Source organism: Cuculus canorus, chromosome 18 (assembly GCF_017976375.1).
Source record: "Cuculus canorus isolate bCucCan1 chromosome 18, bCucCan1.pri, whole genome shotgun sequence".
NCBI lineage: Eukaryota > Metazoa > Chordata > Aves > Cuculiformes > Cuculidae > Cuculus > Cuculus canorus.
The window spans coordinates 12305097-12326024 of record NC_071418.1 but is presented as its reverse complement, the minus strand read 5'-3'; the positions used below and the strand labels follow the sequence as shown (position 1 = coordinate 12326024).

Sequence of the window (20928 nt, the reverse complement as noted above, 5' to 3'; positions counted from 1 at the left end):
CTACTAGGTTAGTGTAGGTGGCTGAGAAGAAAGAGGCACACAGTACTGAAAGGTAAACAGTACCTCTCAGAAGACTAAAAAAAAAGTCGGAAGCCTCATCTCAACACCAGGGAACAGTCAGGAGACAGACCAAAATCCCACTCTGCAACCTGCTACAAAGAAGTAGCTGCAGGGAGAGTCATTCTTGCCTCTGTTTCCAATGACAGTATGAACAGAGCTGCACAAAACATGCAAATGTGTGTTAAAACATCTTTTCATTTTCATAAAGAACAACAAAATCATCACTTCTTTGTTCTCTCTAAGTCTGGAATGCAGAAAAGGGCTTTCATTTCTGCCCTTGCTCAGAACTGCTTCCTGTCAAAATGGTTTCTGAGAAAGTGAGAGCTGTAGTCAGAAAGCAGCTGGAGCCGGAGCAGTGGCGATAAACTGGAGAGGGGCAGATTTAGACTAGATACAAGGAGGAATTTCTTCACCATGAGGGTGGGAGGCCCTGGCCCAGGTTGCCCAGGGAAGTTGTGGCTGCCCCGTCCCTGGAGGTGTTCAGGGCCAGGCTGGATGGGCCTTGGGCAGTCTGATCCAGCAGGAGGTGTCCCTGGACATCACAAGGGGTTGGAACCGGATGGGCTTTGAGGTCCCTTCCAACCCAAACTATCCTGTGATTCTGTTCTATGATTCTATGGCTGCAAGGCAATGGCAGGGGCCACTCTGCTGTACATCCCAGCGCTCCAGGCACAGGCAGGAGCCTCCAAAATGGGACTGAACACCTTCTCTGCTCAAAGCACTGCCAGAGCACATGTCTATAGGAAAGGAATTTACCATGGGTGGGCATGGTGGTGCAATTCCAAACCCCCCCGCCCTGTTTTAGGCCTCAGCGCAACTTCTGACTTACTTTGAACAACATCTTCCCCCACATCTCTATGGCACTTGCTGATCCAGTGGAAAAGAGGTTAATACAGGCTTGCTGGGGAGAATTCCCATTGTATTGAGGCAGTCGCTCAGGATGCCAAGACACTCTCTTGACCTACATAAAATGAAAAGACCAAGACAAAGTTGACGCCCTTGAGATCCAACCATCACCTGTGAGGAATGCATCATACATGACTATGTACCAGTCTCAAGGGGAAAGTTTCCAGACTAGTCTTTCTACCTATCCCTATATCTATATATCTGTATACTTAAATGCACATATACATCTTTGTAACTGTGGTTATTCATGCCCCTTCTATGCTTAAATATCAATATATGATATATTTCTGTGCTTCATAGAATCATGGAAGAGTTTGGGTTGGAAGGGACCTTACCATGCAGTAAATAGGAGTGAACCTTATTATTTTATAATCTAATTAAGCTACTGGTCATTTTGATTACAAAACAATTGTTGAATCACCTTAAATTACTTTGTTAATCAATTGATAATCAAGTGTTATTAGGAATTTTGCAAACTACCTCAATAAATTCTAAATTGCTGCTAAACCAAAGTGTTTTGAATTCCTATACTTGACAATAGGAGTACGTGTGCATGTATTATGGCGTATTTAAACTCACTTAAGACCCCTGGCAGCAGACAACTCAACGCTTAGTGGCTTCTGCCAGCAGGGTCAAGTTGCTCAGTTGACGCATCCCGCATTGCACGTTTCTCTGCCATCTGAAAGAATCTGGAATTCCTCACAGAAAAACAACTTGCCATTAGAGGATAAAAAAAAAAAAAAAAAGTCTGACTAAACAGCCTTCCAATCAATCAGTTACTAAAGAAACCAAGAGCAACCCTGCGCGTGATGTTTATCCTAAGTTCATGGCACTAGGTGTACTTTGATACACAGATAAGGGAGAAAACTCCTCTACCTGGGTCTGGGCAGAACCGTGACAGTGACATGAGTTTGAGCCACTGCTATCACCACATTTAGCCTCTCTGTTAGGAAACAGCAACCCTTTTCATCAGCCACGTCATGAATCCATATCTCCTCTCATTCTTCAGCACAACATTTGTTGTTCCGAAGAACAGCCAGAACAAGGGAAGTAGAAATGCACTGCAGCTCCCTACTTCTGAGCTGAATTCCCATCACTTCAAGAACACAATTTTAGCCACATGCACTACTGTGCTCCACCCCCTGTCTTAGACATGACCTTATGCAAACTGGAAGATAAGTGAATGGGACAGTGCTGCATGCAGAGCACTTTGGAGTTTTCTCAGTCCTTTGGCTGCTCCAAGCAAGAGCAGTCCCTTAGCATCCTTCAGCTGTGAGGCACTCAAGATGAACCCTTTTACTCACTAGAGAAGAATCCATTTTTTTTTTAATTATTACTTTTTTATGGAAACAGGAATGGTTATTTCCAGTCTCCACATCTTTGCCAAATGGACCACGAACAAGAATAGTTGGCCAATACTCTTTATTATGTTTTAATGTGTGATGCAAATAGCACCAGGGAACAAATTGTAGTTAAGGCACATCACAGCAAAGTTGCATAGTGGGTTTTTTTTCTCCTCTGGAGGATTGAATGGTTTGAGGAATGGCTAATAGGACTAAACTCTTCACTCAAATCCATCCCATCTAAATAGCAGCTATGTTGAAGTTCTAGGGCAAGCTGTCATTGCAAAAGATATCACTATTCTGAGTATCTGGCTCAAAATTTTAATTTTTCTTTTGCCTTGATTCATTTTTCACAGAAAAAGATAGTTTCCAAGCACAAAAATTTGGTAATTCCCAGCCACGCAAGAGGAGCTTCAGAGTAGCCTCGCTACGAGCGATACCCAGTTCCTCAAACACCTGCTTTCTGCATTCATGGGACGCAAATCTGGGGGAAACATAGACCACCTACACTAAAATTACCAGGAACAAGCAAAGAACTTCAGTACCCAAGGACTGTTTTGAGATATTTACTTTAGTTTATATAGTTAGAGCTTGTTCTGCATCCTTTGACTATCAACTAAGTACCTGATAAACAGGAAAACCTATTATTAATGTCTTCAGCAAGGAATTCCCCCTTCTCTTAGTCACCCAGAAATATGCTTTAGGAATTTATTTGTCTTCATGGGATGCAGCACACTCTTGTCTTGCATGACATAACAGGAGACCTCCTGGAAAAAAGATCACAAACAATATGGCATGTGTCTGCTAAACCATTTGTAAAACCTCTTGAGCATCTGTAGCTGCTGACCATCGTCCTGCTCCTGCATATGCACCAATTTCTGTTTAAGGAAAAACTTTCAAGTTCCTTACATAATTTTCTCCTCAAAGTCCAACCAACTTACAGACAACTAACTCGATAGATGAAGGACAGACAGTTAAATTCTGGTTTAGTGATGTCACTGCCATCAGTGTCCTTATTATTTATACTGCCATAATCTCCACTCCCATATGAAGCTTCATTTTGACTTCCAAGAGAGATAACCACCAGTGTGAACTTTCTCCTTTGACTCTTCTACTTTGATTCATCCTGACACCATAAAACCCTTTCCTCTAATCTAAAAATACCAGCCTAGAATATTAACATTGACTTTAGCCAGAACTTTACCCAGAAACTCAACACGTGAAATGAATCAAAAGACACCAGATGAAAAGTTGAAAGAGTAGTTTTGCCTTATCGGGGGAGACAGCAGGTCTGAATAAAGCAGGTCTTTTCTGTAGCTGAGTCTTGTTTGTACTGGTCAATACCAGCATTGAGGGAAACTCCTGGATGGGGCACAAACAAACTTTTCTGTTGCAAAAGATAAAAATTAGCAACTCTAGTGTTTATGGTAATGCCCAAAAGCCTCTGCAGCACCCGCTGTTGAGCTTCCTCTAAAAGGAAGCATTTCCGAGAACTGTGCTAAGTCTTCCAAGTGTGCCAAACAGGAACCAGATCTGCAGTTGTGAACCTTTAACCTAGAACTGCTTTTCTGGCTTTTCAGGAGAAACACTACCCTTTTCCAGGCATCTGTGCATCCTGAGTGTCCAAGGGGTCTGGTTTTGATTGTGCTACAGCACAATTAAGACCCAATGGCATCTCAGATCAGAATAAAAGGGAACAGGCATCCAAAACACTTCCAGCTTTGCTGACACACAGCCAACAACACTATAGACAAAGCAATTTGGCTGAGCAAATTCATAGATTAAAACAGGTTCCAAAGCTTTTTGTGAAAGAGTACTGAAACAATTTAAAAGAATTATTATTTCTTAATATCAGAGCTAGGTATTAGAATTTCCCCTTTCATAGAGCCCTTTTAAGGGCTATGAGAGTGAAACTGCAACAACATCTAGGTTTTGGTCCATGGTTACTTTGATTTCTCCCTGAAAAAAAACACCAATATGATCCTAATAATTCTTTTTCCTTCACTGCTTAACAGGACATAAGACAATCTCTTTTCTCCTGAAAATCAGATGTCAGACCCTAAGCCAAAACACGAGTTACTTTTCCTTCAGTATAGATTTTTAGATACACCAAAAAGCACAGCTTCTCACATACTAAAAAGAAGAGAGTATAGGTGGAAAGAACATCAGTGTTCCAGAAGCAGGAGCCAACGCATGCTTCTTCAATTTCATCTGCTGTTTATAAGACTAAAGCTATTATTTGGTGATTACTGAAGTTCAGGCTTACCCTTTTGGAGCACAGATCTCTATCATGAAACCAGAACTGAAGAGATAAATAAAGGTAACATTATAAAACAAGATTTTATAATAAAATTAATTGTTTTAAAAATAAATATTAAGCCTCGCTGATAAATAATATTAAGTCCCACTGATAAAGTGCCAGTGACGAGCCCTTCCCATTAGGCAAAGACCCTCACAGCTTTTACAAATACCAACTATTACTTTCAGAAAAGAGATTTCAAAGATTTTAAGTCAGTGCTGGGCAGCGTGGAATACCATGGGCCCCACTCAACAAACAGAGAAACAGCATGAAGAGGAAGGCTGTGTCTAAGTCAATAAGGTACTGTCCCCTGATCATCTGTGGTCCATGCACCAGTTTGCTTTTGGGTTCTGATACAAACCGGCTCATTGCCTCAGAGACAAAGAGTCTTTAACAGCTGGGCTTCTTCTTCACGTCTCCCTTCAACTATAGGGCGAATTCCGAGTTTCATGTTCCTGCCATATGGCCAGTATGACCTTCTTGTTAGCAATCATATCAACGTCTTCATGGTTTCTGTGTGCCACGTCAGCCTGCTCTCTTCATTTACTGTTTTGAGTCCTGGCATGAACCCACCAGAAGGTCTCCTCTTCTGCCCAGGCAGCTGACACTGTTCTAACACATCTGTGTTTGGCGAGTCTCACACATAACCAGGAAAGGTGCCTGGGTCCACTGACGAGTGCATGAAAGAGGGATCTTAAACATGTACAGTCACATCGTACCTCCCACCCTTTCCTTAATGACACCAAGCGTTTAGGAAACAAGCAGAAGTTAGTTCATCTTCCTCCTCCATTTTTTTAAAAGAAGCTGCTCTTTTTTGTTTTCATGAGATCCTCTAACTGCCAGGAAGAAAAACTACCCTCTCGCCTCCATGTTTTAACTGGCCTAGAAGACACTGCTTCCCATATTTCAAAGGCTCGCTGTGGAGCTTCCTGTTGATACTAGCTCAGCAATTCAGTTGCTACTGCTTGGATCCCTCCTTGGGAAGAGCAACTTTTGAGGGGAAAAACGTGCCAATGCATCCTTAACCCTCCAACACGACGTATTTTCAACTCATTTGCTGCACCTCAGTGTAGTTGTTCATTTCTTCCTGAGCTGCCTCTTCCTGAGCTCTTCCCTGGGAGCTGAGGAGAAACCATCTGCTGAGGACAGAGTTGAGATCTGCCTGTTCTCAGCTGGCAAAAGATCAAAGCTCCAGTTTCACTAGCAGATCCAGGTGATTGCAGGGTTTGGGGAGAGGGAGGTAATGTTTTTGTGGTGTTTTTTATTTTGTTTGGAATTTTTTGTTTGATTTTTTTAAAAATATGCATTACTTTTGCATAACAGCGGCAAGTTGCAGTTCAGCTTGGCAATAAAATGAGCAGCTCAATGGAAAACTGTTGCTGTTGACACCACAGAAAGCAGGGGGTAAAGAATTCCAGACCTGTAAGGGTATGGATGAAGATAAAATCTGCTGCTTTCTCTTTCTTTTTCAGGTTTATTTTGGATGCAAAGGAGGCAAATAAAAGGTCTAAGTCCATTTTAACTATCAGTGAGTACAGTACAAGGTTACAACAGGTCAGCAACCCAAAGAGTCGCTTAGATACATATACAGAGCCATACGTTGTTTTCCTTGACTTGGCTATTCCTTTTCACACATGCAATGACCTTTTCTGGTCCCTCATTGTCACCATACAGTGCACAGCCACTCTATACAGTGTGACGTGCACCTGGTCCCAAGAAACAGTCCCTGCTCCATGCTGCTACAAGTTTGGCTACACCTTGGAAAAGTAAAGCCTCCTCCCAGTCCAGTCTTTCGCTCAAGCTGGTGTTTGATAGCACTTTGCCCCTATTTTCATCACATGACTCACAGGCTCAAAGGTCCAGACAAGTTGATTGCTTTTTCAAATTTTGCTCCAAGAAGAAAATTTAATCTCTCTGCTTTTTTTTTCTTGTGGCCTGTGACACCTCTTCAGCCCCATTTGAGCATTTCTTTGAAAAGTGTCCGCTGAAGAATATTTGCCACCAGTCCTATCCTCCTTCACCTATTTATTGTATTCCAAACTGTATAGACAAGGCTTAATCAAGTTCATGTGTTGTTCTCTTTGCTTTGCAACTGCCCACAACTGGATGTGATACATGCAGCAAAAATAAAATTGAATCCCAGCTAACTAATATAAGGAGGGAATCTAAATACAAGTGTATTGCTGCCTCGAGCCACACCAGGCTCGGAACTGCTGGCATGGGGATGGCATACAAAAGCAGGTGAGAGATCATTCTTCATTGTCTGGGAATGCTGGGATCATGCATTTTGGACCAACACTGAAAGAACTTCCAACATGTGTCACAAGCAGCCTGTGGGAGAAAGGGGCTGTCTTTAAGGAGCAAATTATTTCTGTTCCCCAAAAGAGAGGCTTACACATTGCTAGGCAGGGTGAGGCCCACAGGAGAAGGCAGTTCCTAATGACTGATTACTCCAGCTTCGGATTCATTGATTTTTTTTTTAAACCTCACAATCTGGTATCCACAGGAGACTAGATCTCACCAATAGATTTACAGGTCTGAGAAAATACTGGTGGAATCCTTTTAACCCAAACACAATAGGATTCATTCACCTTTTGCTAGCTAAAAAAAATATATTTCTTGTCTGCACATCAGCCTGCCCTACCAAAGGCCAAGCAAATAAACAAATACAGCACTGCCTTGGAGCAGCAGGAGGGGATTTCCCTTCCACAAGAGGAAATGCTCAAGTAGAGCAAGATAAACTTTATTCTACTTTCAAGGTTTCCTCATGTGTTTCCCAGCAGACAAAAGAGCACATCTGGGGGGATGAACAGCAGCAACAGCTCTGCTATGCTCCAGGCTTGGCAGCACCAACCCTGGCCACATGTTTTGTTCGCTTTGGCCAGAACAGAGGGTGAAAATAACCAGCTGTAAATTCCCTTGGCAACATTTATTGTGCGGTAGAGGGTTGTTGGCCTGGGAAATTGGTAGGCCTAAAATATGAACATACGTCCATAAGTAAATATAAAGTATGCAACAAGCCTACAAGTTTAAAAGCCAAGACAGCACATCCCAGCTCCTAGGAGGTCATACAATATGATTTGGATCAACCTCCCCTTCCTGTATTCCAGTTTATCGGCTCTAAGATCACAAACAATTCTGGGTTTCAGAGGGAAGCCACAGAAAAGTTGCCCCCAAGACAGAGTGCCACAACTCACTTCTAGGACTGCCCATTTGACAAGCACTTCACAGTCCATTCAACCACCTTCTTTCCAGAAACCAACTTACCTGCATTTATGTCTGCATCTATAGAATGCAGATTCTGCAGCTTTGCACATTTCTGTCTCAAAACTAAAATGATGGGATTGCGCAACAAGTTCACTTATGAACAGCTGTGTTATTGCTCTCAAGTGAAGAGTGCAACGGAATATTTAAAAGGCAATGACCTAGTGGACACATTCCTTGGCATCTCAGAACAGCTCATATGCCTTCTGAGGGGTTCAAATCTGGATGTTGCTCAGAGAATAACAAAATCCAAAAGGTGACAAGCATCACAGGCAAAACTTTTCCCGGATACATCTGATACAAACCGCACTGGGGAGTAGACTACTCCCTAAGGGCATGGAACACTTCTCAAAGAGCAAAGCCAGGGAAACAGCCTGAAGACCACGCACAGAGTTTTACGTCTGTTGTTCCCAAGTTTCAGTCCTAGTCCCAGCAGTATTGGCCTTTCAGGCAGGCTTGGGCAATAGTTCACAAGCCAAATCTACAACCCCAGGAGCTCAGTATGAAAATAAGACATTAAACAATTTATCACAACACAATTCAATGCAAGAACTGAGAGCTTTCTTGTTTTACTTTCTTGTAGTTGTCCTGTGTGCTAGCAAAACCCCAGGCGTGTTGCTCAACAGCAACAACCAAATCTGCCAGTAGGAACTAAGTCTTCAAAATTAAGCAGAGACAATAGAAGGCAAATGCCAGCATCACAGACAGCAAAGGAGAAGTCTGTAAGATCTTATAAGGCTGGAACAGACTGTTGGGATGCTACCATCTGCTCTCCTATGCAAAACTAGAAAAGTGTACACGCAGATATGTCAGTGTAGAGGGAAAAGAAATTAAACTAATAATGTGGTAAAACACATGAGGTGGCTGAGACAAAACATCCTCACATGTACAAGCCATGACTTCTGGATCCACCAACTCTAATCAGGGATTAAAGCCTGCCCATTGCAGTACAGCCACCGGGCACAGGGGAATGGGGTTGGAGTGGGGCTGTTGCCCCCGATCTTGCTCTGCACTGAGAAAACTCTCCAGAGGTCCCTGGACAAAACACCTTTTCCTCAGCCACCATAACTAAAAGCCACCGGGGGGCAAGCCACAGACTCTGGAATCCTTCCTCTTGTGGCTCATACTCTGACCCTATTACTTTTAACTTGGCCATTTGTAAGAGTAAGATTTGTGATATGGATTTCACTGCCAGAGGAAATTATCTCAGCCTTGGCACAAAACACAGGGGATTTTGTTGTACTTCTTGACCTCTTACCTCGCACTGGAGTCCAGTGAACCAAGGAACTCTCATGCCTCCTTGAGATAAAATTTCTTGCTGGAGGCAGTAATGAAGAACCAGTTAATGCTTTCCTTTTCACGGAAAGGGTCATTGGGCACTGGAACAGCTGCCCAGGGAGGGGGTTGAGTCACCTTCCCTGGAGGTGTTTAAGGGACGAGTGGACGAGGTGCTGAGGGGCATGGTTTAGGGAGTGTTAGGAATGGGTCAACTCAATGATCCAGTGGGTCCCTTCCAACCTAGTGATTCTATGATTCTATGATCAATATTCCAGAGGGTAAATATACATAGGCTTAATGCTACAGACATCTGACCTTTTGACACCATTGGTTCTCTTTTCCCTACTATACTGACTGCATCAGTACCAGGAAACTGACTATTTTTACCCCTTTTTCTTTCCCTTTAAAAGGGATGTTTAATCACAAGCCTGTGACTTCAATGCATTTACTGCACACTGAGGAGATAACGGCTACCCATCCCACTTCAACCCAAGCCCCTTGAGAGCTGCTGCAGGTGGCAGCCTCGGGAGTCAGGTGGGGAACAAGACGTTCCCTGACACTGCTAGGAGCTTGCACATTCTCTTCCATGCAGTTCCCCTACAGACACTGCTTAGGTCAAAGCTCAGGCCAGGCAGAAAGACAAAGAACAAATTCCCTTTGCACTGGGTTTCTCTCCAGTGTGCTCTGGGCTGTGCTCACCCTCTGCTCTCCTACCTGGACCAAGCTGGTGTTGAGGGCTTGAAGTGACAGAGCCTGATTGCCATCGACATGTATGACCCATGGATGATTCATATTCCATTGCCATGTGCAGTGCTCAGTCTGTAACTTTCCGCATTGCTATTATCCATAGAGTTGTGATGTGTTATTTCTAATACACAAGAGTGTGAAAAAGCTCCTGTGCCAGTCCCAGCAGCAGCCACTTGATGGCCATCCTGCCTCACAGGAGAGTGGCAGGGATGCACTGGGGACAGAGAGAGGCCCCAGGGCTGCCAGGGACCCCTGAGGCAGCAAGCAGGAGCAAAAGGCCCCCCAACACCCCTCAAGCTCAGCAACTGCTCCCCTGTGCACAGCTTCCTGCTGACACCAAGGAGGGCAGGGAGCAGCGGCAAAACAAGGGAGTAAGGTAGCCAGCAGGTAGAGTAGGACATACTGCTGCCAAAGCCCTCCAGCACTATTCAGGGTTGCCCGTCAATTTTTGGATACAGCAAATGTGCTGGTCAATCCCCAGTGCACACCGCAAGCAGATGCAGAGGAACTGGCATTGTGCTACCCATGTAGGTTCCTCTCAGGCAGGTAGAAAAAATTAAATAAATAAAGACACACCCAACACAACTAAGCATTTCCCCAGAGGATCAAGATTTTGGAAAGAGTCTCCTCAGTTGTGATCATTCCACCACTGCTTTTCTGGTATGAGAACTAAATCACTATTAACAAAAGACACGAGTCTAGAAATTGTCCTAAGCAACCCAGGGTGGAGAAGGAAACCAATAGCTTTTTCCCTGCCCATCTGAGTCCTCATCTTTGTGACCCCACACTGAAAAAGTGACCTGCCTAGAAAGCAAGGCTTGGATCCTTTGAACAAGGTGCCTAAAAAGTAGATGAGCCAACACTGAGGTCAAGTAAGACTTCATGAGTGCTGAGTTCATTCCAGCTGATCACAAGGTCAGGGGGGCACCCACAGCACTCACATAGGAAGATAACAGCCAAGCTTCACCACCAGGTTCTTCTCTGAAAATCTTACCAAAAATAGAAAACAAGAATTTTTTAGGAAGACAGTCAGATTTATTAAGTTTTGATATTTACTTGTATGCCTTCAACTGTACGGACAACTACTGCTCCATTGCACAAGGCCTGATTGGCTGTAGGGCTGATTTACTCCGGGGGAGGTTGGGTAGTATAACCTGTGGTACCCCTGCCTAAGACCATCAGAAGCACAGAATAATGCAGGGGTCAGAAAAGCCACGGCACAGACATTTTAGGGCCTTGACCTACAGATGAGGGAGCACTTACAGGAGAAAATATTATTCCTGCTACTACTAATAACAGCAGCTTTACTAAACCCATAAAAAGCAATTACTGTTTGAGTTGAAAAATAATTAAGTAGATAAATCATCTAAAGGGTGCGCACAAAAAAAAAAACGGGCAGGGAAAGTGCCCATTTAAAAACTTGTCGTCTGTGACTGCTCTTTCAACACTGCTGCAAGAGTTTAGATAACACAGCACTTAATTTTTGGACTATCCATTCAGCCGAGGTAAGACGAGTCACTGCACACTATCCCAGGTGCCCCTTTCCACACAAGAACGTGTTCCTGTACAAGACTTTGCCAAATCCTTGTTTCCCTGTTCTTGCAGTCGTATGAACTGGTGAATTTTTTACTAACTCTGTCCCAGGAGAGGACAGTGACAAAAGATGAATGTATCGGTGTGGTTGCAAAAATCAGCAAATTCTCCTTTCCACACTGCTTGTCCCCCACTAGCCCAAAAACCCATCAAATTAAATGAAACTTTAATGTGGTCAAATGTAATGCAAATGTATTCAACAACTGAAACCAGTGAGGTGACTAAACCACCCTTAAGACCTTACACCTGTAGCAATTTACCTTTCTTCCTCATCTAAGTGAGAAGCACAGTACAAAAACCTGAAGGCTTCTGCTCCCGTTGGTGGGAGCTGCCCCGGCCAGGGCAAATCCTGGGCCCCTGAGGACCAACAGGGCTTTATACTGAAGCAACCCCTGGAGCCTTCATCAGCCTTCAGTCAAGTACACATTAATTGGTTCGATGGGATTTTCTGGATTACTAATCACCATAAAGTAATTAAAACCCTCTGCAGCATATTGAATGCTACAGCACATTAGAGATGTTAAATTCCTGAGAGCTCTTTTCTCTTTGCTTTAGGTGTGCAACACCCAGAGAGGAGACATGTGCAAGTGGGTGAACCAGAGTGCACACAGGGTGAGTGCCCTGAGGAGTCAAGGTGAAATATCCATACACATTACGAAAAACACCCACAGTTCATGAAAGCAAAGATTTTTAAAAGCCAGGAATTTCGGAAGGGACAGAAGTTCTCATTCTTATTATACAAGCATGTGCTGCCTCACTGTCATAGTTTAACTCCAGCTGGAAACTAAGGCCCATGCAGTCAGTCACTCACTCCCCCATGGTGGAACTGGGGAGAGAATCAGAAGGGCAAAAGTGAGGGAACTTGTGGGTTGAGATAAAGACATTTTGGTATGTAAAGGAAAAGCCATGCATGCAAGCAAAGAAAAAGTCAGAATTCGTTCACCACTTCCCATCAGCAGGAAGGTGTTCAGCCATCCCCAGGAAAGCAGGACTCCAACCTCACATAATGGTTACTTGGGTAGACAAACACCATAACTCCAAACGTCTCTCCCCTCTTCCTCCTTCTTCCCCCAGTTCATATGCTGAGCAGGTCATCCTATGGTATGGAATATCCCTTTGGTCAGTTGGGATCAGCTGTCCTGACTGTGTCCCCACCCAGCTGTTTGTGCACCTCCAGTCAAGTACACATTACTCTCCTCTCTGACAGGGCAGGATGGGGGGCAGAAAAGTCGTTGGCTCTGTGTAAGACCCAAGTAACTAAAACATACCTGAGCTATCAGCAGTCTTTCCAGCACAAATCCACAACAGAGCCTCATAGCAGCTACTGTAAAGAAGACTAATTCTATCCCAGGCAAATCCACTCACTCACTGGAGGGGAAAGGAGGTTTTATTCATACTTTATCAACTACTCACTAAATCGTTCACGATTTACAAGTTTCTCATGATTTTATGAATCTTTTTCATGTTCCTCACAACCAGCTGCAATGTTTAGTAAAACCCAGCCATGCTTTCACCTCTGTACATACAGTGGGGTGAGACAACTTCATTTAAAGACAGGCCAGCAACTCATTCTAGCATTCTTTTTGATAGGTTTTCCAACAGACCAGTTTTGACTCAAGAAGGACAACAAACAGATGAATGTGTGCAGAGAGATGCCATTTCACAAGTGTCTTTAAATGAGATGCCATCATACACAAGCCATCATCCAGGACTTCAGCATTGCATTTGCCCGGTTAGATTCTTTGCCCTAGAAGTTTTTCCCAAGTGATTCACTCTCAAAATGCTCCGCTCAAGAAGTCTCAATCACAGCCAGTCCTACATGGCATCACATAAAAGATTATCTCTCATTTTGTCTCACTACATGGCCTTCTTAGTGGGATCCTGGTCACAGCCAGGGACCCTATGCGATACTGTAATACATGTATTACCAAGCCATAAACCATTACATGTATGACTCAAGCCAGGCAAAATTACCATTTCATTCCAAAGCAGATGCGCATTCCAGAAACTGCATCCATTTCAGTCTCAGTTGGATGTACCAAAATCCTAGCTATGCAACGCGTTGCAGCATCCCCCAAAACTGTGTTGTTTTGGAGACAGGAAGGTGCTAAGAGTTGTTGTGTACTTGCTGGATCAGTGATAATAGGCAGGACCGCGGTGACCAGCATGAAGAGGGAACAAGGAATAAGGGTTACAAGCTCTGCTGGATACTGGAGAACATCTGTCCCCTGGAAAGGCACCATTGAAGGAGCTCCATCTGCTTAAAGACTTTCTGCAATGTGATCCTAAAACCACAGTATTTCATCTTGTGGCTTTCTGCTGCACAACAAAGCTCCAGCTAACCGGGCTGCAAACAAGCTATTCAGGAATTCCAGACACATCCCTTTTCTGTTGTTGTTTGGCTTTCATTTTTATCCCTGTGTCAATATAGCAAAACCTCAGCAGCACAGATTTGTCAAGCTTCTTGCAGTACCACTAATGTTTGTTTAAAGCACCTCATCTAGCAGATTATCTAGAGTGAATGTAAGGCGCTAACAGCAGTCAGAGCACACAGTCTGCTAATGCCACTCTCGCTCCACTTTGCTCATTGTACAGTGAGTACGAGAAGGCCAAAGGGATCATTTTATCACTCCACTGGCTACAGCGGAGGTTCACAGCAATGTGATGATTCCTTTGGCAGCTCAGGAGGCAGGAAGAATATTTCCAGAGGAAACAGCAGTTTTAAAAATAGTAGCATCCCTCTAAATCAACAGGCTTCAAGGAAGATCTTCCACCTCTACTGAACACCATCACCACCCTGCTTCCCCCGGGGCTTTGTTCTCCAGCAAAGGCAAGGGGCTCATCTGGCTCACGGGCCTGACTTCTGTCTCCAACATCCTCTTTTCTGCAAAGGACAGGTCAAAGAAGCCTTCCACTCCTTCAGGTACAGAGTTTGCCTCATACTTCTTATTCCCCTTGTCCTCATCCAGTGACCTGCAGAGATGCCAGTAGGATGGACCAAGTTTTCTGCAACTTTGACCGTACAGAAAACCCCAGAACTGCTTCCAAACACCATGATCTAAGATGCAGAGGGCCTGCCTGGTTTGACAGTTTGGAGGGGTTATCATTAAACTAGCAGAGTTTTGGCTTAGTAGAGCATCACTCATCACGGTTCAAGAGGAATACACCCATGAGCCCACCCTCAATGGGGAGAATGCCAGCCAGCATTTATGAAACTGCAGCCCATGACAGTTGGGGTCTTGGTCCACATCACCCGAGTGCTCAAATACCCGGAGTTTCCCTCCAGCTCCACAGCTCACTCCTGATCCAAGATTTCTTTCTAATGCACAAGTTTGCCACAGACAGGGAGTCAAGAGCAAAGCCAAAAATGCTGCCGAAGTGCATCCAGTCCTAATGCCTTCACCAACTGTGATGTTGAAGCCTCTCCCACCAAGTAATGGTGCTGCTTGCACATGTAAATGCCATAGGAAACTGTGAAATGAAAAATGTTTTGGCATCTTCTGAACCTCTTATATCCAAAAGAAATAAGGTCGTCTTTGCTTTCCAGGGAAAACAGGAGGTGAAATTAGAAGCCGTTGTTAGAGGAAACATGAGCCTAGCTGTTCTAACCAGCTTTGATTTTATCTGCGTCTCCCCAGCCTGAAAAGTCATGCTTTGAACTGGAGAATTCCCTTTTTGGCGGTTAGATTATCCCTGAAGAGAAAACAAGTTTTGATAGTGCATTTTTTTTGTTGCCTTGTTGTGTTTTCTAAAGGTTTCCCCGCTGGCTTTAAAGGTAAATGCTTCCTGAGGCAGCCTGAATGGGATTCTGTATTTGCTGCTTCAGTTTTTAAAACTTGAGCCATTTTCCTTGTTTCTCCTGTTCCCCTGAAAGACTGACATTTTGGCAGTCTTAAGTAGAAAATCCGCAGTCTAAGAGCAGGGATGCAACATTAATCTAATTCTTGTCTCAATAAAACAGCTGTCTGGCTCAGAGACGCCACTCTTTTCTGCGGTAGTACTGCTGACAGTTGGGATCACAGAGCCTTTCTAGCAAAGCTCATGGTGAGCACCTCCAGCTCACAGTGGAGCTGGGCTTGAGAATCCTGGCTGTGGTCTTCAGAGAGTTTTCTTGACCTTGGCATTCTCGCCCAGCATTCATTGCAGCCTGTGTTCCCTTTCATTAGCAAACACAGGATAATGCATTTGTTGATAGTTGTGACTCCCAAACGTGTTATGAGAATAATACATGATAAACTGTTACTAAATTAGGTCCCTGAGGCTACACTCAAGACCATAGTAGACTGTTTGGTTTCTGAAGAAGCAGTGCAATGCCAGTGCACTAAAAAAGTTTGGTATGATTTGTCAGCTTGGCACAAACGCCACCAGCTTCAATGAGCCTTCTCCCTTCTTCTCCCACTGCTCCCCTCCCCGGGGAGTTGTCCTCCCCACAGGAGAGCTGGAGAGAACTTCTCACCCAGCCCAAACTCCCACTGACTGCACAGAGACTGATGTCAGAGCAGGTTAAATAATTTTTTTTTGCCCTAGGTCACTAAAGAAAGTTGTGGCAAAAAACAGATTTAAAGTTCTCATCTGTTAACAAATTTAAACTTTGTTATAGAAGCAGGGAGACCTTTCAGAGAAGAACTCTACAGAGGCAGAGATGATAAGTGGTGTTCTACATTACTAACATGAAGGTATCCTATTTTATGAATACTCTTGATTTTGGACTTCTTTTGCTGAGGGTTTTGGGGAAAGCATAGCTGGTTGCCCCAAAATATTACAATTCTTTTGTTGAAACTTTTCTAACTTCAGGTACTTTTGAGAATAATATATTTATCAAATTATTCAGTCTGACCTCAGATGAGTGCAAGGGAATATCCCTAATTTACAGAGAAAATATAAAGGGGAGAAAAGATCATAAGCAAAGGAGAGACTATTCCACATGAGATAAAGTGCTGACACTTTCCCAGTTACAAGAGGCCTTTGACAACCACCCAGGCAGAAAAAAAAAAGAAAGAAATAGGTTGTGTCACCATCTCTGAACAGTGCCTAAGCATGGGTGGGCACAGGGCAGGGAGAGCTTCCCTGCTACAAGCACTGATTTTTTTGAAAGCATATGGAATAACACACTGTATACAATACTGTCCCTATTCTGTGTGCCAGAAGGAAAACTCATCCTGTGGGACACTGGAAACTGGCAAATGGACTTTGCCTTTCTCTGAATACACCTAGGCAGGCTAATGCAAAGACTTTCCAAACAGTGTTTGCAAGCAAAGAAATTTTACGGTAGCTGTCACCACAGCAGACCATGGGTCCTGTATGGAGGCACCAGCCGTGACTGCTTTGAGCCAGGAAGGGACGGAGAAATCCACACTGCTGATTCCCAAAAACAACGCTTCAAAGGCACAGTGAATTCCTGATGAGCTGACCAAGAAGGCAGCCTTCATGTCCACAAATAGGGATTCTGCTGAGCACAGCACACAGCAACACCAGTGAAAGAACTCGCTGTTCTTCTACACCAATGCAGAACAAGGTCGATACTATGAGGAAGGACCTGCCAAGACCCATCAGGGGAGACCAGGGCAACACTGCTCCGAGACGGGAAGCCATTAATGATGTTTGGCTAACAGAGAAGCTTGATGGCAAGCAGACTCACAATATCTGGTGCAGAATGGCAAGCCTGACCCCAGCCTGTTCCTCAACCACTTCATTACAGCTCCAACCTCTTCCACAGCAACAGGGTAAAAGCAAAGATGCACAACTGCACAGCGCAAATGGTGCAGAAAAGGAGGAGGAAAAGTTGTACAGGGTTCACCAGCAGAGGAAGCTGGTAACTGGCATTGCAGTTATGCTCAATTTGATTTAGAGATTTCCTTATGTTTTTTTCCCCCATACAGGTTATGTGTCCTTCAGCAAAGAGGCTTGATTCAGAATATCATTTGCCTTGCTGCACTGTGCCTCCTCCCACCAGTGAACAAAATTAACTTCTTTCACTTCCTTGCTCTGGAAGCACGAAAAGCTGCTCCCCACATCACCTCAGAAACTAGACATCTGGTTACTGGTCAATCCCAATGCCACAAAAAAGAAAGGGCACAATAGCCAAGGAGAAAAGCTGGTCATGCTGGAAGCAGCACAGAGAGGAGGCGCAACTTAAACTCTGCCATCACCCCAAGATGCAGAGCAGGAACCTGTATATGCAGTCCTTTGTTGTGTACCATCACCATGTCTGTAGTGAATATACAAAAGAAAAAAGGAAAGAAAGAAAGAAAAAGAATTCAGCAAATAAGTCACAAGAAATCGAAATCACTGCCCTGCATTATGAGTTTGTAAACATTAATCTACAAATCTTCTGCAACAAACAGGGTAATTACTACTTCAAAGGAAGATTTTTAAAACTACCCTTTATCAGGTTAATTTACAAAAATAAAAACAACACAAAAAAATCACAACTTCGAGTAAACATGAGCGAAGAGTCACGACAACAGCAAATGCAGGCAGAACAACACTGCTCAGTTCCCAGAATGTGTTCCCATTTTCTGCTTGGTGTTAATCTGTCCATGTCCAATCACAGGGGAAAGACTCCTCCTAGCAGGCTTGCCCTGTTCTGGCCCTTACAGACAGCCACGATCTTTCTTGAATTACAGATCCTTTTTGGGCCACGTCCAAGCTCAACCCAGTCCCAAAGCTTTCATGGCCATAACCGTGAAGAGAGTTACAGGCCAGCTCAGTCAATACACCGGCAGGGACACAAACAACACGAAGGACCTAAATGCAGGTGACAGCTCTCCCTAAGTGACACAAATCAAAATCACAACAGATGAAGAGGCAACTGCAGCTGAGAACTGCTCTGCCCACGTCTGGTTTGTGATAGGCAATTCTTTATCAGCAGCATGTTTCCTCCAGACTGAAACAAAGGCTTTGGAAGAAGCAGGTAAATCTGTGGAGAGCAGCTCCTTTTCCTGACTGCATAATGCTTGCAAGCTTCATAGAATTGTTTGGTTGGAAAAGACTTTTGAGATCATTAAATCCGACTATACCTGTCCACTACTAAACCATATCCCTAAGCGACTTGTCTACCCGTCTTTTAAATATATCCAAGGATTTAATACAGAATTCAGAGGCCAGGGAAATAGAGAACTCTACAAATGGCACAATGCAACATCCCTGTGAGGGATAGGAACAACAAACAAGTGCCTCAAGAGAGATTACAATGCATAGGAAGGACATTCAAGAGATTAGGAAAAATGGGATAACCTGCTTAGAGGACAAAGTCATGTATAACACAACCCATGCTCTCAGGACTGAGTATTTTCTTTCTGACAACCCTACTTAATCTGGTGACCAGATTTCTATAAAGGACAAGAATGTACTTGATCTCTCTTCAAAACTTAAGCAACTGCCCAGGTCAAGGACTCAAACAAGAGTCACCATGAGCATGGAAACAACTAAGGATTTTACAAACACACACACACACAGAAATGCACACACCCATTTAGAAATACTTGTAATGGAAGAGGAACATTTTAAGCACCCTAAATCTTGATCTGTCCTAAAAAAATACTTCAGCAGTTGCAGTTGGTATATATTGAATAGAAGTATCATTTTATTCTCCAGCCAAGTATAACATCTTCCACAATAAGTGCAATTTACTTGTACATTAAAACCACTTTAATAAATTTCACTGACTCTTTTAATCATTATGGTCATTAACCAACGTAGATAAAGATCATTGTATTTTACAGTAGAAGATCCAAAATATTTACAAATATTTTTATATTTTTATTTCCCAATATACTTCTGCTTCAGGCATACAGCATTTTTTAAGCAATTCCCAGAAGTTGAAAGTAATGCTTAAACCACTGTGCTAACATGACGACTTGTTTCACAGTACTGCTATTTAATGGCTTTCTCCTGGCTCGTTCACACACACTCCCACTTCCATGTTAATTCATTCTTGAATACTAATGCCATGACTCAGTGGGATGTTGAGTCACCAGTGATGCAAGACCTGTCCCCTTGGCCCAATTCATCACCAACACAGCAGTAGAAGCAAAGATCTGATAGATGCTGCACAAAGAGCATGGACAAAACTGCCTCCATCAGGACATCCTTCTGGGACGAGCCATTGTGCTCTTGAAGTACCAGAGAAACCAGAGGGGAATAGGGTGTTGGGTTTGAGGAAGATCCCCATGCAGTGCAAAGATCTAGTCATCTGCAAGGAGCAAGAAAAAGAGATATATTTGTAGCCTCATTAGTTTGTAAGAAGAGGAAATGCTTTATTTCTAGCTCCCATCATGATTACCATCTCCACATTGCAGAGTACCTTCTCCCGCTTTCTGTTCTTGGCTCAGACTATCTCAAGTTGACACAGCAGATACAGTTCAGAGTCCCAAGACTCCTGTTGGCAAAGGAGTCTGTCCATCTCCTGGAGGAGTCATTCAAGAGCAGCATGCAGCCCAAAAGGGTGCCACCATGGCTGAAACAGGGACGTGACGCAAACCTTGGCAGAGACCAAGTTCCTCTCACCAGGAAACAGCAGATACAGGAAAAGCCTCAGACAGCCTTTTCATACAATCTGGAGTTTCTTTTTCTTTCCCTCTGGCAGCTCTCAGGAAGATTCACAGCCCATTTGGCTCGCAACAGCCTTTCGCTGAAAGATCTTGTCCTTTCATCACAGAGACAGCTGCAGAGAGGATATCCCAGCCTGCTCCTCCTTTCCTCAGTGCTGCTGGAATTTCTTCTCATCTGGTGGAAGACCCCAGGCCTTCTGTATCCAAAAGGCTCCTGCATACCCGCAGTCGACAGCCAAGTACTTGTGCCAGGGAGGAGAAGGAGGAATCTAAGTAGCCCTCACCTTTCGCAGGAAAGCAAAATACAGATCTATGAAGATTATTCTCTAAGCAGACTGGATTTTTTCTTGCTAGGAAGGCCACCACTTTGTTTACTACTGGATTTTACTTTCATATTGAATCTCACAACTTAAACGCCTTTATAGCACTTACTCTGTTTCCAAGTGACTCTGCTCCAGCTCAGTTGTCTAACAAGGCAGTCATCCCTCAACCAATGCCCCTCTGCCCCAAAATCATCAACTCTATGGGTCAAAAAGTCAAGGGCAAAGGCAGGGGAGGGGCTGTAGATCAGGGAACAGCTGTGTCAGGGTTGAGGCACGAGTCACAACCCCAGGGCCAGGATGATGCTCTTCCCAGGGAGATGCAAGTCCCGTCATTGCCCACTGTATGCTCGGCTGCCTCCAAGTCACCTATACCTGACTTGAACTTCTTAGAAAATGTTACTTGCTGGCTCCCCAGTTGGGTATTAAGCTCTCTTCCATCTCCACATCAGCCCACAGATGAAGCCTGAAGGTCTGGTTTCAACTAGACTTGCAGGTTTCACCTAGGTAATTTAAAGGAACCAAATCCCTTTCAATATGGCTTGTGCAGGAAAGGAATAACAGAG

General features: G+C 43.9%; 1 protein-coding gene across 4 annotated transcripts in view; it reads right to left on the bottom strand.

Moving 5' to 3' along the window:
• Positions 1-20928, bottom strand: part of LOC104068683 (uncharacterized) — a 154558-nt gene that overhangs the window by 14269 nt on the left and 119361 nt on the right. For 2 of the 4 annotated variants that reach the window (XM_054083686.1, XM_054083687.1), the window contains one exon: positions 890-1021. The exons of 1 other annotated variant lie outside the window; for it this stretch is intronic. The gene's annotated coding sequence lies outside the window, so the exon portion shown is untranslated. Of the gene's footprint in view, positions 1-889; positions 1022-1545; positions 1588-20928 lie in introns of those variants that run through there. One more of the 4 variants, XM_054083688.1, reaches the window with a different exon arrangement.